Source organism: Danio rerio, chromosome 25 (assembly GCF_052040795.2).
Source record: "Danio rerio strain M-AB ecotype USA chromosome 25, GRCz13ab, whole genome shotgun sequence".
NCBI lineage: Eukaryota > Metazoa > Chordata > Actinopteri > Cypriniformes > Danionidae > Danio > Danio rerio.
The window spans coordinates 27,406,588-27,423,141 of record NC_141045.1 but is presented as its reverse complement, the minus strand read 5'-3'; the positions used below and the strand labels follow the sequence as shown (position 1 = coordinate 27,423,141).

General features: G+C 42.3%; 1 long non-coding RNA gene across 1 annotated transcript in view; it reads left to right on the top strand.

Moving 5' to 3' along the window:
* Window positions 1-2,387: 2,387 nt before the first annotated feature.
* Window positions 2,388-16,554, top strand: part of LOC147837838 (uncharacterized) — a 220,598-nt gene continuing 206,431 nt past the window's right edge. Inside the window, exon 1 of the long non-coding RNA XR_015526554.1 lies at window positions 2,388-2,555. This is a non-coding gene — a long non-coding RNA (uncharacterized LOC147837838). The remainder of the gene's footprint in view (window positions 2,556-16,554) is intronic.

Below are 16,554 nucleotides of genomic sequence, written 5' to 3'. Positions count from 1 at the left end.
AAATCTAATAGACGTCTAACCGTAGCCCAAGATTAGACTAGACATGATTTAGACGCCTTTTCAATGACTACATGCATACGTCTAATAGCCGGTGAATTTTGGTCTTGGCTAAATAATGGTTAAATTTGGGCTGTCAGAGAAAATCTTATAGACGTCTAAGTACAGCCCAAACATAAACAAGTAACCAAAATTTCAGCTAATGAATGAATGAATGTTTATACATTTAATAAACAACAAAATACACATATACATATCAACATTTTTAATTAACAGGTTCGCAAAAATACAATCTATTCAAACTAATTTAACAAAGCAACATTAACAATACAATATATATATATATATATATATATATATATATATATATATATATATATATATATATATATATATATATGTGTCATAGTTATGACAAAACAAATAAGATAAAAACTAAGATTTTTTTCTGTTAAACAGAAGATATTTTGAAGAAAGCTGAAAACATGTAAATAAATACTATGAAAGTAAATGGTTACAGGTATTGAGCTTTCTTCAAAATATCTTGTTCAACAGAAGAAACTCAAAGGCTGTTATTTTTGCTTTATATGCACTCAAAATTATTCTTGTAGCTTAATAATATTCTGATTGAACAACTGAACGCATGTGGTCTGTTTTGAGGATGTTTTAGACAATTCTCTGGACTTTAACCAATTTGGGACCATTGCTGTCTCTAGAGAATGAGAGAGCTCTCAGATTTCACCTGAAGTATCTTAATTTGTACTTTGAAGACAATAATTAAACGTTTTCATTTCTGGTTAAAAAAAACCCTTTAAGTGTACATGAACCCAAAAGTCCATCCAATCCATGTGACACTCAGCAGGTTCTGCAGAACTTCTACACCAACATCTGTAGGTCTGTCCCCAGGACCAGCATCCTCAGCCCAAACGATAAAAATCTCCACTGCTGTATGTGCATTTTGAGATTCAGCCACTGCACTTTCAGTCCTGGAGAAAAAAGGAAAAAAAATACTGAGATGTGTTCTGTCCTGTAACAGTCCTGTGAGTTTTACAAATACGTTTATAAAAGGAAGATGGGTTGACACACCACTTATTCTTTTACAAGTCTTCATTGAGGTAGATGCACACACTCTTCAAATGAGGTACAGATGTTACTACTTCAATGTGTTCCTTGTGCCGCCATTCATGCCGCGGCGACGGCGGTACTTGATGCGCCAGCAGCATTTGACCGCTGGGTGGCACTTTAACCACAGATATTCAGCTTTGCCTTTTCACAATGCTAAACAGACTGTTCTGTAGGCGTAGCTTACTGTATGTGATGTGATGTGTTCAATTAAAATATAATTTTAATTTAGTTTTTCTGGTAATAGACATGCTCTTACACTATACTATGCTGTAGAAAAGATACATGATGAGAAGTCAAAAAGCAAATATAAGAATTAAGTTATTAGCCTTCAATGCCCGATTAAATTGCGTTGGGGTGAAAATAATGTTTTGATTTCTTTGACTATCATGGCAATGTTATAATCTCAAATCTTAAACGTGCGCATATGAAAAACAGCAAAATAATATAGATTATCCTGCCGGTAGAGCACATCACCTCACAGTTGTGAACTTGCGATCACCTCAACTTACATTTAATTTTTTTTTACCTGGTTTATTGTAAACTTATTAAGTGCAAAGAGGATTCGTTTTGGTAAATAGAATTGAAGAAATGAAAGACAACTAAAATGAAAGCACAAACATTCAGTACAAATAATTAGTCTTAAATAAATAAATAAATAAAGCAGTCTTTTAGTCTAAATATAGAGAGATGTAGTGTTTGCTATTTTGATAGAACTAAGACTAGACATGTTCATTTATATTTTTAATTTACGTTTTTATTTACATTTTCGTTGTTGATTATATTTACGATCTCATTTTATGTTTCAATTATAGTACATAATAATAAACGAATAATGAAAATAAATGAATAATGAAAATATTACATAAATTAAGTCTGGCAGGTTTATTTTTTTAATAATTTAGTTTCAGTTCCGTTTTTTTGTTTCAAAACGTCAATGTTCTGCTTTAAAGTATAACTGTTGTTTTGTTTTGTTTTTTTACTTAATGGCTCAGTATGTTTTGTATTTTAATTTCCTATTCAGTCACCTTGCATATGCGTGTGAAATATAATGTCGCATAACCGCGGAAAAAGAAGAAAAGGCTGTCAGTTAAAGCTAATTAATTAAAATTGGCTATATTAAAATACAGCATTTATGTTAATACAGGCAGAGTGTTAACAAACGGCTAAGATATGTGCTTGCCTTTTAATGCATTTAAAAATATTTGCGGCCTTTTTATAGGCTACAGGCAACTGGTGTATAATAATGTTTTTTTTTTTTTTTTTTTGTATGGTAAAGGACAATGCACATTATGTTATTGATGTAAACTTAGGCTAAAACTTACCATTGATAAACGTGACCTACCTCAAGCAGATCACTTAAAGTGTAATAAAAATAATGTTGCCGCAGGACATAAATGAAGTCCCGCAAGTTTATTTTTAATAATTTAGTTTCAGTACTATTAATTTTTTTCTCAAAACGTCAATAGCACCTTCAATAATCTAAACATTAAAGATGGACCGCAAGATGTGTTGAGTGGCTATGTGGTGAAGAAAAATGGCAAAGCTAAGTGTGATTATTGTAATAAACTAATAAGTTATAAAGCAGAGTCCCGACCAACAGGACTAAGCATATGCGGTTGGCTCATTCTTCACAAATATAGAATTAAAATTATGGCGCGTTAGGTTCATTGTGCATCCCGCAGGTGCAACCAACAAGGGTTGTGCATTTGAGTTTAACTTTTTGAGCGTTATAAGCAACTCGTTGTTAGTTTTTATTTAAATATATCGAGCCGAAACTAAGCAGCGCATTCTCTCCGCCTCCTCGTTTATAACCAGCTGGACACGCCGCTGAAGCAAGAGAGACACTCCGTCGTTCATAATCTTAGCTGATGTGTCGGAGTCGAAAGAATATATCAAAGAGGAATGTTCTTTTGACAGTCCCGATATGTTCAATCTTTTTTTCCCTGTCATTTCTCTTCAGCAAATTATATTTTTAAAGCTGCTTGAGTCTTTTAAAATTGAAAGCAGAGCCCGTCAATTGGTGTTTTTTCATAAGATACTCCTTTATGAATGTTTTATTTTATAAGTAGTCTTTAATGTGCTTTTTAATTATTTTATTTTATTCAAAGCAGCACCTAAAAGCGAATTTATCCTCAAAACGTGGCATGAGAGCGATGCATGTCATGTGTCGCATATTGCCTTTTTTCTGATCTTTTTGCATAAAGGTTTTAAGCAAAAGACAGGTAATTTAATTACTTTCGATGTATTTGTTAAATAAATGTTATTTCAAAAAAGCATATGCAATATGCTCTGACAGGTAAAATCCGATTCTTTCTCTCTTTCAAGTTCAAAGCAAATTTGAATGCCAAAGGATTTTAGATATGCATATACAAGACTATGTAGTATATCAACATCAACAAATTAATAAAATAAGTAGCAAATGACAGACAAGTTGATAAAAACAGACATTATCTCTAATTATCAGAATTGCAAGATTAAAACAGCTGAATATAGGCCTAAATAATCTAGAAAGCAACTACTGCGCGCTGATATTTATTCTTCTTTTTTTCCGAACAACGAACAATTTCAACCGCGGGGAGATACCGACAGCTTGATTTGCAGTATTTTCTAACATGTTAGAAGCGAGCAGCGGGCATCAGCTAGCCGTAAAGACGGGCCGGCACAAAAAAAAAACATGGCTGCCGATGGAGAAGCGGCTGTGCCCTCAGCAGCTGATTGAGACGGAGCTGCATATCCTGAGTGCACTAAATACTCCGAGATCCGGGAGAAATTCTACCCGATAATCCAACACATACAAAACAACTTTGAGTCCCTGTCGAACAGAACCCATCTTACTGGGGGAGTGTGTGTGCTGCTGTGTGTTCACCCAACAATACCCGCTCCTGTCTCCAACACACAAATACTGGAACTCTTTATGTGGACTTACTTTTGATAATAGGCTACTATTATTACCTTTATCCTGTTTAATGTTATCAAAAATCTATTTTTATTTTTATTATTATATTTTTAATTTTTATTCTATTTTTATTTTTATTAATCATTTTTTTATTATATGTTATTTTCATATTTGTTTGCACTACTGCCCTTTTTGCACTGTCTTGTTTGTGAGACGCGCACTGCTTTGGCAAAACGAATGTACAGTTACTTGTCATGCCAATAAAGCACCTCAAATGTGAAAATAGCCTAGGCAACAAATAACAAATAGTAGTGTAATAATAACAAAAAATGCCCTTTTCATTTTCATACAATAGGCCTATGTGTGGGTTTTGACAATATGTGTTTAATTAAGCTATAAAGATCAGATGAAATGCATAGTGAAATATGAAATAAATGTCTCTTTTGCTGAAAATGTAATTAATCTATATATTTATTATTTTAAAAATCAACTCATTTTTGCCCAGAGAAAGAGGCGCGCGGCACTAGCGGACATGGGGTGCTTTTCCAAAAAAAGACGTACAGTAACTGGCGGCTGAACTATGCACAGTTTGGGGAAAAAAAAGATAAAGTGATGCATGTCCCCCAAAACCCCTAGTTCCCCTTCGGTTGGGGAACTTCAGTGCCATGAATGGGAGGATTCGGATCAGAAGCCGCTTATCTGGAGAGTATTGAACGGGCCAATGAATGAAATTAATTGGCAGCGTAAGCTTGCGCAGGTGTGCGACATCTGCAATTATCTCAGCATATAAGCACACCTGAAGCCAGCAGACGCCATCCTTTTCGCTTCAGATCCTTTCTGAGTGGGTCGATGAGGGTTCCTCTTGCTGATCAGCACTTCAGAGCGAACGAGTGTGTCTCCCGGTCCAGAGTGGGTCTTCGCGGTGGCAGACGGTCGAGCTGGGTTACTCCCTTGCCTGCGGTTCTTTGGGTCCGGTCCTCCAGAGCGGTGCGTATAGTTGCAACTTTCCTAAAAGAGCAACACAGTCGTGCAGCACGTCCTTTTCAGGATGGCGCTCCGACTGTGCGTTTCTGGATGCGGGGGTTTCCTGTCTCCGGATGATGGACACGATCACTGCATTGCATGTTTGGGGGTCCAGCATGTTAATGCGGTGCTCGCGGGCGGTTCATGTCGTCATTGCGATGCCATGACCGTTGCACAGCTAAGATCGCGGCTAACTTTCGCAAGAGAGCGAGCCACCCCAGTTGCCTCCTGCTCTAAAAAAGCAGCGGGCGCTCGGGCAGATCTGAGGGTTTCAGCGGGAGCTAATCCGCCGCCCACGGGCTCGCGGACCTCTCGCTCCTCACGGCGCTCCATCCAAGCTTCGGGTGGTGAGAGTGATCCGTCTAACCAGATGGTAGCTCTCACACTCGCTGACACCGGAGATCAGATGTCCTCCGCGGCATCGGAGGGTGGGCTTTCACTGTCCGACGAAGATCCGGACCCGCTCGCCCCCTCCGGGCAGGTGAGCGCTGTCAAATCGGATCCTGAAGCGGACATGTTAGCCGTGCTTTCCCGGGCTGCTTCGGCCGTGGGGTTGGAGATGGTTTATCCCCCAGCTCCGCGGCCGGACCGACTAGATGGGTGCTACGTAAAGGACCAGAAGGCGAAGCCTTCGAAGCCTCTCGTCCCCTTCTTCCCGGAAGTGCACAGTAGGCTCACGCAGTCCTGGAGGGCACCTTTCTCTGCCCGTGCTGCGAGTGCCTCCGCCCTCACCGCCCTTGACGGCGGAGCTGCCAGGGGGTATGAGGCGATCCCGTCAGTGGAGCGCGCTATCGCGGTCAATCTTTGTCCGCGCGGCGCCTCTACGTGGCGGGGTTTGCCCCGCCTCCCGTCCAAAGCCTGTAGGTTGTCTGCCTCCCTCGGAGCCAGAGCTTATAAGGCTGCGGGCCAGGCTGCTTCTGCTTTGCACGCGATGGCCACCTACCAGCGCTACCAAGCGCAGGCGCTGGCCGAGCTGCACGAGAGCGGGTCCAACCCAAGCTTATTACATGAGCTGCGCACCGCGACCGACTATGCTCTTCGGACTACTAAGTCCGCCGCGTGTGCGCTGGGGAGGACGATGTCCACACTTGTGGTTCAGGAACGCCACCTCTGGCTAAACCTGGCCGATATGCGCGACGTTGACAAAGTTCGCTTTCTTGACTCGCCCATATCCCAGGCTGGCCTGTTCGGCGACACCGTCGGTGAATTCACCCAGGAATTCAAGGCGGTGAAAGAGCAGTCGGATGCGATGGGCAATGTCATCTATCGGCGTGGCCGTAAGCCCGCTCCGCCCGCCGAGCCATCCACCTCCGCTGTTCCTCGCCGAGGGCGCCCGCCAACGAGTGCTGCCCCGCCCCCGCCTGCGCCTCCGGCCAAGCGGGCGCGGCGTTCACCTCGAAAGCAGGCAGCCCCTCCTGCCCAGGGCGCCGTTAAGTCCGGTAAACGGACCGCGAAGCGTCCCTGAGACAGGCCATCCGGAGAAGAGGAAACTTGCTCTTTCCCCGCTGGAGGGCGGGGCCCCGATAACAACGGTACTTTTCAGTGCCACCAAAACATCAGTAAAAGAGCACTTTTTCCCTTCCCCGGATGTGACTGCACGAGTTCTGCCAGTCCGGGACGCGCTGCCTTCCGGCTCGCAGACTCTACGTGCTTCGCCAGTGGCTCACGAGCGCTGGGGGGACGGTCTCCCTTTCCTCAGCCCTCCAGCCCCCTCTCCGGAGTCAGGGTGCAGAGCCAGAGCGAATCGCTCTCCTCCAGCTCTTCCGCGGGACCCTCGTGCTTCCCGGATCAGCACACCCACTCCGCGCTGCCCCACCGCTGGTACGTCAGCGATTGTAGCGATGACTCCATTAGCGAGGGCTCTGCCTGCCTGGTTAGCGCGGGCCAGCCCCTCGCGGTGGCTCATACGCACAATCAGACTCGGTTACGCGATTCAGTTCGCGAAACGGCCCCCCAAGTTTACGGGCGTGTATTTCTCCAGGGTCAACCCTCTGTCCGCCCCTGTCTTGCGAGAGGAGATTGCTGCCCTCCTGGCGAAGGGTGCAATCGAGCCGGTTCCTCCAGCCGAGATGGAGAGTGGGTTTTACAGCCCATACTTCATCGTACCCAAAAAGAGCGGTGGGTCACGGCCAATCCTAGATCTGCGCGTTTTGAACCGCTGTCTGCACAAGCTGCCGTTCAGAATGCTCACGCAGAGGCGCATTCTCCAATGCGTTCGTCCTCGGGATTGGTTTGCAGCCATAGACCTGAAGGACGCGTATTTCCATGTCTCCATTCTTCCACGCCACCGCCAATTTCTGCGGTTTGCGTTCGAGGGTCGAGCGTGGCAGTACAAGGTCCTCCCCTTCGGGCTCTCTCTGTCTCCGCGGGTCTTCACCAAACTCGCGGAGGGTGCCCTAGCGCCCCTTCGGCTCGCGGGCATTCGCATACTCAATTATCTCGACGACTGGCTGATTTTAGCCCACTCGCGGGAGCAATTGATTATGCACAGGGACAAGGTGCTTCGGCATCTCCGCCTACTGGGGCTTCAGGTCAACCGAGAAAAGAGCAAACTCGCCCCCGTGCAGAGGATTTCTTTTCTCGGGATGGAGCTGGACTCGATCACCATGGTAGCGCACCTCTCCGAGGAACGCGCTCGCCTGTTGCTGAACTGTCTGAGGGAGCTCGACAGCAAACTAGTGGTCCCACTGAAGTTCTTTCAGAGGCTCCTGGGGCATATGGCATCCGCAGCCGCCGTCACGCCGCTCGGGTTGCTCCATATGAGACCACTTCAGCACTGGCTTCACGATCGGGTCCCCAGACGCGCATGGCACGCGGGCACACACCGGGTCTCGGTTACTGCGCTGTGTCGCCGCGCCCTCAGCCCTTGGAACGACCCCTCGTTCCTACAGGCCGGTGTGCCTCTAGGCGTCCAGCCATGTTGTTGTTTCAACAGACGCTTCCAACACGGGTTGGGGGGCCGTGTGTCGCGGGCATGCGGCTGCGGGCCTCTGGAAGGGTGCCCAGCTGCATTGGCATATCAATCGCCTAGAGCTGTTGGCAGTGTTCCTCGCTCTCCACCGCTTTTTACTGGTGCTGGAGCGGCAACACGTGCTGGTCAGGACGGACAGTATGGCGGCGGCGGCGTATATCAACCGCATGGGGGGTATGCGCTCTCGCCGCATGTCTCAGCTCGCCCGCCGTCTGCTCCTCTGGAGTCACCCGCGGCTGAAATCGCTGCGCGCCATTCACGTCCCAGGCACGCTCAATCGTGCAGCCGATGCGCTCTCACGACAGCTGTTACGCCCTGGAGAATGGAGACTCCACCCCGAGTCTGTTCAGCTGATATGGGCGCGATTCGGGGAGGCCCAGATCGATCTGTTTGCTTCCCCCGAGAACGCTCACTGCCAGTTGTTTTTTTCCCTGACCGAGGGCTCTCTCGGCACGGATGCACTGGCCCACAGCTGGCCTCGGGGCATGCGCAAGTATGCGTTTCCCCCAGTGAGCCTGCTCGCGCAGTTTCTGTGCAAGGTCAGGGAGGACGAGGAACAGGTTCTGCTAGTTGCGCCCCTTTGGCCCAACCGGACCTGGATATCAGAGCTCTCACTCCTCGCGACGGCCCTCCCCTGGCGGATCCCTTTGAGAGAGGACCTACTCTCTCAGGGACAGGGCACCATCTGGCACCCTCGCCCCGATCTTTGGAACCTCCACGTGTGGTCCCTAGACGCGAGGAAGACTTAGGTAACCTACCGACTGCGTTGGTTAATACCATCACTCAGGCTAGAGCCCCCTCCACGAGGCGCGCCTACGCCCTGAAGTGGAGTCTATTCACTGAATGGTGCGTCTCTCGCAGAGAAGACCCCCGAAATTGCCAGATTAGTGTTGTGCTCTCTTTCCTTCAAGAGAAGTTGGACAGCAGGCTGTCGCCCTCCACTCTCAAGGTTTACGTGGCCGCCATCTCCGCTTATCATAGCGCGGTAGCTGGCGGCACCGTGGGAAAGCATAACCTGGTCATCCAGTTCCTTAGGGGTGCTAGGCGAATTAATCCATCTCGCCCCCCTCTCATGCCCTCTTGGGATCTCGCCCTCGTTCTCACGAGTCTGCGATCCGATCCCTTTGAGCCACTCGAATCAGTATCTCTAAGATTTCTGTCCCTGAAGACAGCTCTGCTGGTTGCGTTGGCCTCCATCAAGAGGGTCGGGGACCTGGAGGCATTTTCGGTCAGTGACTCGTGCCTGGAATTCGGGCCGGATTACTCTCACGTCATCCTGAGACCCCGCCCCGGTTATGTGCCCAAGGTTCCTACCACCCCCTTTAGAGATCAGGTAGTGAACCTGCAAGCGCTGCCCCCGGAGGAGGCAGACCCAGCCCTTTCTTTAATTTGTCCAGTTCGCGCTCTGCGCATTTATGTGGACCGTACTCAGAATTTTAGATCATCTGAGCAGCTCTTTGTCTGTTATGGCGGTCGGCAGCAGGGAAGTGCCGTATCAAAACAAAGATTATCCCACTGGATTGTGGATGCCATTTCACTCGCTTATTCGAGTCGAGGTCAGCCGTGTCCCCCGGGAGTTCGTGCACACTCCACTCGGAGCGTTGCATCCTCTTGGGCGCGTGCACACGGCGCCTCTCTAACAGACATCTGTAGAGCTGCGGGCTGGGCGACACCCAACACATTTGCAAGGTTTTACAATCTGCGAGTGGAGCCGGTTTCCTCAAGGGTATTAGGTAACCCTTTGGTGATTGAGGAGACAACTCGGTAGGGTGTTGAAACACGCTTGCGGCGCCATTCTCCCTAACACGGAGGTACGTGCGCCTTTTTTATCTGTCAGTAAAGTTCCCCGTCAGGTGAGCCCTGCAGATTCCTCCGTGGCCCCCAGCACTGACTCAGCGGAGGAGTCACTTGCTGGCCCACTACGTTGTAGGTCTGCCCGCTGGTCAGCCCGCGTTTTGGGTATAGGTGCCTGCTATGCGTGATCCCCACTAGGCGATCCCATATGCTTATTCCGCCACGGTTAAGTCCCCCCCCTGGGCGGACCCGTGTCTTCCCTCTCCGCTAACCACTCTTTTGCTATGCGTACTCCCCCTTTTTAGGGCTAGTCCATAGGTAAATTCTGCCATCTATCCCCCCCTTGGGTAACGGATGGCCTCCGCAGCGTCCTCCCTATCGGGATTGCACGCTTCCCAACGTACTGTCGTATTTCCTAGAATTATCTAGATGCTCACGACTTCCCAAAAAATATATCTAAATCCGTAAAACTTCTGTTGAAGTAGGATAAATTAGGGCCAGGGACACGTTGGAGGACCGCGCCCCCCATGATGTGGGTGCGTCACGCTTGCTTGACTATCTCCTCATCGGGGGTGTTGGTAAGGTGCAGTCATTATGGCGCTTTCCATATTCTCCCATTCATGGCACTGAAGTTCCCCAACCGAAGGGGAACGTTCGAGGTTACAGAAGTAACCCTTCGTTCCCCGAGGAGGGGAACGGAAGTGCCATATTCCGTCGCCATAATGACTGTCCCTTAGCTGTTTGAAAGTCTCTTCAGCTTAAAAGGATGGCGTCTGCTGGCTTCAGGTGTGCTTATATGCTGAGATAATTGCAGATGTCGCACACCTGCGCAAGCTTACGCTGCCAATTAATTTCATTCATTGGCCCGTTCAATACTCTCCAGATAAGCGGCTTCTGATCCGAATCCTCCCATTCATGGCACTTCCGTTCCCCTCCTCGGGGAACGAAGGGTTACTTCTGTAACCTCGAACGTTTCTCTGTCGCAGATCCATCATTTGAATCAGGTTAGTTATAAGTAAAACGCACAAAATGATAAAGCACATCATCACGAGGGCAATTAAATAGACAACCTAAACATTTTTTTAATTGTTTATTCATGTAATGTGAGTTTTTATAACTTTGTTTTTTAAATTATTTATAACTTAGGCTATTCTATCGAGATGACACCATAAAAGGCCTTCAATGCACTGAAATAGGTAATAGGGACACAATGAAAAGCCGATTTCACTATTGACCCTGTTTTTATTCATTGACGGCTTCCCAACGCCGCATTTCTGTTGCGCGAAAAAAAGCTGCTGCAAATAAGCAAATTTATGACAAAACAATTTTAATAGTTTCATAGTAGTAGCTGGTGTGCTTCATCTGCATGATTCTGATTTGACATTCTTCCGCTATACTTGCACTGTGTTGATGTGTAAATGGGCTATGTGTTGATGTGTAAATGGGCTATGATCTTTGCTATTGAGTTCTCTTTGCAACTTTCAATTTCGAGGTGGGGGAAGTGGGAAGAGGCAATTCAAATGTACCATCTCTAAAAAAAAAAGGCCGCTTACGCGGCATTTGTGTTTATTATTACCTTATTTTTATTTTATTATTATTAATTTATTCATTCATTCTTCATTCATTTTCTTTTCGGTTTAGTCCCTTTATTAGTCTGTGATCGCCAAAGCGGAATGAACCGTCAACTTATCCAGCATATGTTTTACGCAGTGGATGGCAGGAGGGCCAGCTGGGGCTTCGGGACGGAGTGAAAGGAATTTGCCCCGAGTCTGGAAAAGATGGCTTGCCGTAATTACACTAGTTTTCCAAACAAATAAACAAATAAATAAAATAGGAAAAGAAAACATCTAGACTTATAGGCTGAGGTCTTTTTGCTTATAATCGCCCTTATGTTTCCGTTTTAAATGTAAGGCTGTTGCATAGAATAATACAATTTTAATTTATAAGTGATTTTGCTGCGTCCCCCTTGATGTTTCAATAACGCATAATAATCTACACACCATATTAAAGACACAGCAGACATAAAGGTTGTGTGTGAGAGACCGAGCAAAAGAGCGCTCTCTTCACAGCTCTGTTGATGCTGCTAGCGGCTTCTTTCTTTTTGTTATTTATTTTGCAGATAATACACCATATGAATACAACAGAAAGACATAACACTTTACAAATTACCTTTTGTAGACTCAAAACAAGTGTCATATCTTGATAAGCCTAAGCCACATTGAAATATAATTTAAAGAATTACATTATCGGATATAATAAAATCGCATTAAATAAATAAACCGATATAAAACAAGCAAAAGCAAGCTATAACAGTTTAGGTAGGCCTATACATAAATAAAACCGTTAAAGCCAAATCAAACTTTTATTTTACAAGATATTTTCTTTTAAAAGATTTTAGATATTTTCTAAAAACAATAAACACCAGAGAAGGTTTAGAATATTATTTATAAAGTATTTGGATATGATGATAATAATCAAATCGTGCAAACAGAGCATTTTTTGGAACACGTTTCAGGTCTCTCCAGTGCATTTGGGCTGAATGTTTGACTGTGTCTAAATGAGGATGTTATAAAATACATTTTCTACCGAGTTATTAACGGATGCACGATGCCAACAGTCGGGGGACATTCTGGGGGCTGGGTTTGCGTTACGCGCTGCGAGCTATAGGCCGACAGTGGAAATGGGCATCGAGACCGAAGTCATGTCGCATTAACACCTGAAAGACAAGCTTTTGGTTATGAGATGGGGGAAGGGGTATGTCTCCACCCTCAAGTGTTTTCCACAAACATGGTTACACAAAATCCAAAACTCCCGAGGACGGATGGCGTAACCGTAGCAAAACCTATGCGTTTTAAAACCAAACCGCAAATGGAGCCTTATGAAAATGAATGTTTCTATGCACAGCAACTTCTGGACTGAACTATACTTGTTATTTAAAATATCTCTATTACGCTCTGGCATTCGCCAAAACGAATTTGTACATAAAAACACCGAACATAGCCTAGCTGAATAGGGTGTTGCCTGCTGAGCCATGACAGCAGCAGACAATTCCGCACGACCATAAAGCCTTCACCCGACAGTTATTTTCTAATATTCACAACGCGAGCCACAACAATAGACATGCCATGCCCATCATCCTTACAGACAACTTCGCTTTAAACTGTATTAAGGTCCCATTTACACTGCACAGCAGTTTTATATAAAACGTTAATGATACATATAACAGGCTACATTTTGATGGTGAAATAACCTTTTAAACGATGGCTTTTTATTTCAGTATTCAAACATTAAATAACGAATGCATCAAGTAAAATAACGAATATGCAAAAACACATGTATATAAATATAAAGGACTATTATAATAAGCAAAATGCTGCTCTATTTATCTTTGTATTTTTATAATTTTATTATTGTTATTTTTAATATTTTGAATTAATTAAAGGTATAGACAAATACTGCTTGACATTTTAGAAAATGTTTTGCGTATACCCAGTACCGAGAACAAACAAACAAAAGCACATGGCTTGTTAATCAATTTAATCAAGCTCTAGCCATGAATAAAATAGACAAATTTTTTTTTATTTTAATATTTTAGACGACGGGTTAGTAATTATATTATAAATGGTTATGTTCAGATCAATGAAATAATAACTTTAATAATTCTGCTTTGCATTTTTCTATGCATTACTAACATCACTAAACCATACATTTGTTTTATAAGTTAACCAAATATTTGCAGAGATTCAGCAGTTTTTTTTTTCTGACGCGTCAAATTCAAATACAAAACATACTGAGCCATTAAGTAAAAAAACAAAACAAAACAACAGTTATAGCTACTTTAAAGGAGAACATTGACGTTTTGAAAAAAAAAAAACTGAACTGAAACTAAATTATTAAAAAAACAAACCTGCTAGACTTAATTTATGTCCTGCGGCAAAAATATTTTTATTATAATCTGCTTAAAATAGGTCAAATTATTATTATTTTTTTTTGCTTTTGATAAAGCTGCATTCAACTTAAGCTCAATGTCGGCAATGTCTTTAAATAAATAATATATCTAGGCCTATTTTCATTATTCATTAATTTTCATTATTCGTTTATTATTATCTACAATTGTTGAGACATAAAATGAGATAGTAAACTATAATCAACAACAAAAATGTAAGTAAAAACAGAAATAAAAACATAAATGAAAATGTCTTGTCTTAGTCCTGTCAAAATAGCAAACACTGAACATCTCTCTATATTTAGGTTAAAAGACTGCTTTATTTATTTATTTATTTATTTATTTACTGATTTAAGACTACTTATTTGTACTGAATGTTTATGCTTTCATTTTAGTTGCAAAAAGATCAGAAATTGATCTCGCACGCGCAGGGAAAAAAGGCAATTATGCCACACATGACTTGCATCGCTCTCATGCCAAGTTTTGAGGATAAATTCGCATTTAGATGATGCTTGAAATAAAATAAAACTATCAAAAAGCACATTAAAGACTTTAATAAAAAAATTAAAACATTCATAAAGGAGTATCTTATGGAAAAACACCATGGGCTCTGCTTTCGGTTTTAAAAGAATCAAGCAGCTTTAAAAAATATCTAATTTGCTGAAGAGAAATGACACGAAAAAAAAAAAAAAAAGATTAAACATATCGGGACTGTTAAAAGAAAATTCCTCTTTGATATATTCTTTCGACTCCGATACATCAGCTAAGATTATGAATGACGGAGTGTCTCTCCTGCTTCAGCAGCGTGTCCCGCTGGTTAAACGATGAGGCGGAGAGAATGCGCTGCTTAGTGAACCTAACGCGCCATTATTTTAATTCTATATTCGTGAAGAATGAGCCAACCGCATATGCTTAGTCCTGTTGGTCGGGACTCTGCTTTATAACTTAGTTTATTACAATAATCACACTTAGCTTTGCCATCGTTCTTCACATGTTGACACTCGGCACATCTTGCGCTCCATCTTTAAACAAATGTTTACATTATTGAGGTGCTCTCCGGCGGCGAAGTTTCTAGCAGAGTAGCGAGTGAAAAAATGTGCTTGCAGAAATTGGAATCAAAATTTAAATTATATATAACAAGCATCGTATTCTTTCTAATCCTCGCCCAGTTTTATTACAAGTTGTTTTTATATTTGTGGCTGTGAAGTTTATTAAGAATATATATATATATATATATATATATAGCCTACTTTATTTTTTTATACTTTAAGTGATCTGCTTGAGGTAGGTCACGTTTATCAATGGTAAGTTTTAGCCTAAGTTTACATCAATAACATAATGTGTATTGTCCTTTACCATACAAAAAAAAACAAGAAAAAAAAACATTATTATACATAGTTGCCTTTAGCCTATAAAAAGGCAGCAAATGCATTAAAAGGCAAGCGCATTTCTTAGCCTTGAGTTTGTTCACACTCTGCCTGTATTAACATAAATGCTGTATTTTAATATAGCTTATTTTGATGAATTAGCTCTAACCTTTGACAGCTTTTTCTTCTTTTTACGCGGTTATGCGGCATTATATTTCACACACATTTGCAAGGTGACTGAATATGAAGTTAAAATACAAAACATACTGAGCCATAAGTAAAAAAAAAACAAAAAAACAAAACAACAGTTATAGCTACTTTAAAGGAGAACATTGACGTTTTGAAAAAAAAAAACTGAACAGAACTGAAACTAAATTATTAAAAATAAACCTGCAAGACTTAATTTATGTCCTGCGGCAAAAATAATTTTATTATACTTTTAGTGATCTGCTTAAGGTAGGTCAATTTATTTTTCTCAGTGTTTCACGTACTGTACGGCAATGTCTTTAAATAAATAATTTATTTAGGCCTATTTTCATTATTCATTTATTTTCATTATTCGTTTATTATTCGTTTATGTACAATTGTTGAGACATAAATGAGATAGTAAAATATAAATCAACAACGAAAATGGAAATAAAAACAGAAATAAAACATAAATGAAAATGTCTTGTCTTAGTCCTATCAAAATAGCAAACACTGAACATCTTTCTATATTTAGGCTGCTTTATTTATTTATTTATTTATTTATTTAGTTATTCATTTAAGACTACTTATTTGTACTAAATGTTTGTGCTTTCATTTTAGTTGTCTTTTACTTCTTTAATTCTATTTTCCAAAACGAATCCTCTTTGCACTTAAAAAGTTTACAACTTAAAACTTTTGCACTTAAAAGCGTGTTAACAAATTTTAAATGATTAATGAAGGAATTATAATGCTTTGACTTATTGTTTAATATCATTTACAAGCACAGTAGCTGTATGGGCTATTTCTGTCCGTTCGCATCCCGTCCCTTTGCGCCCCCTGGCGGCTCATTCACAAACTGCGGTCATACACTAAAAACAGAGCGGCACCTATTTCAAACGGCGGCGGTACCAGCCGCGGCGTTAATAGCCACTTTGAACTCTCACCTACTGTAGGTGTTCACAACACAATCACTCTTGATAGTTAAGTATTAAAACTAGAAGAAAAAAAACACCTATTAACATAAAAAATAATTAGCCACAGGTTTACAGCTTAAAGCAGATTACTTATTTACACATTTAAAATCAAATATTTATTCACTTATTTTAACTATTTTAGCATCAATGTGTTATATTCAATGTTTATGTCGAACGCAGTTATATGGATTATGCATAAATATTGTTTCATTTTCATTCTGTGTGTTTGATGTGACTCAAAAGCTTCATCCAGCTTGTAAATGTACATGGGCAAT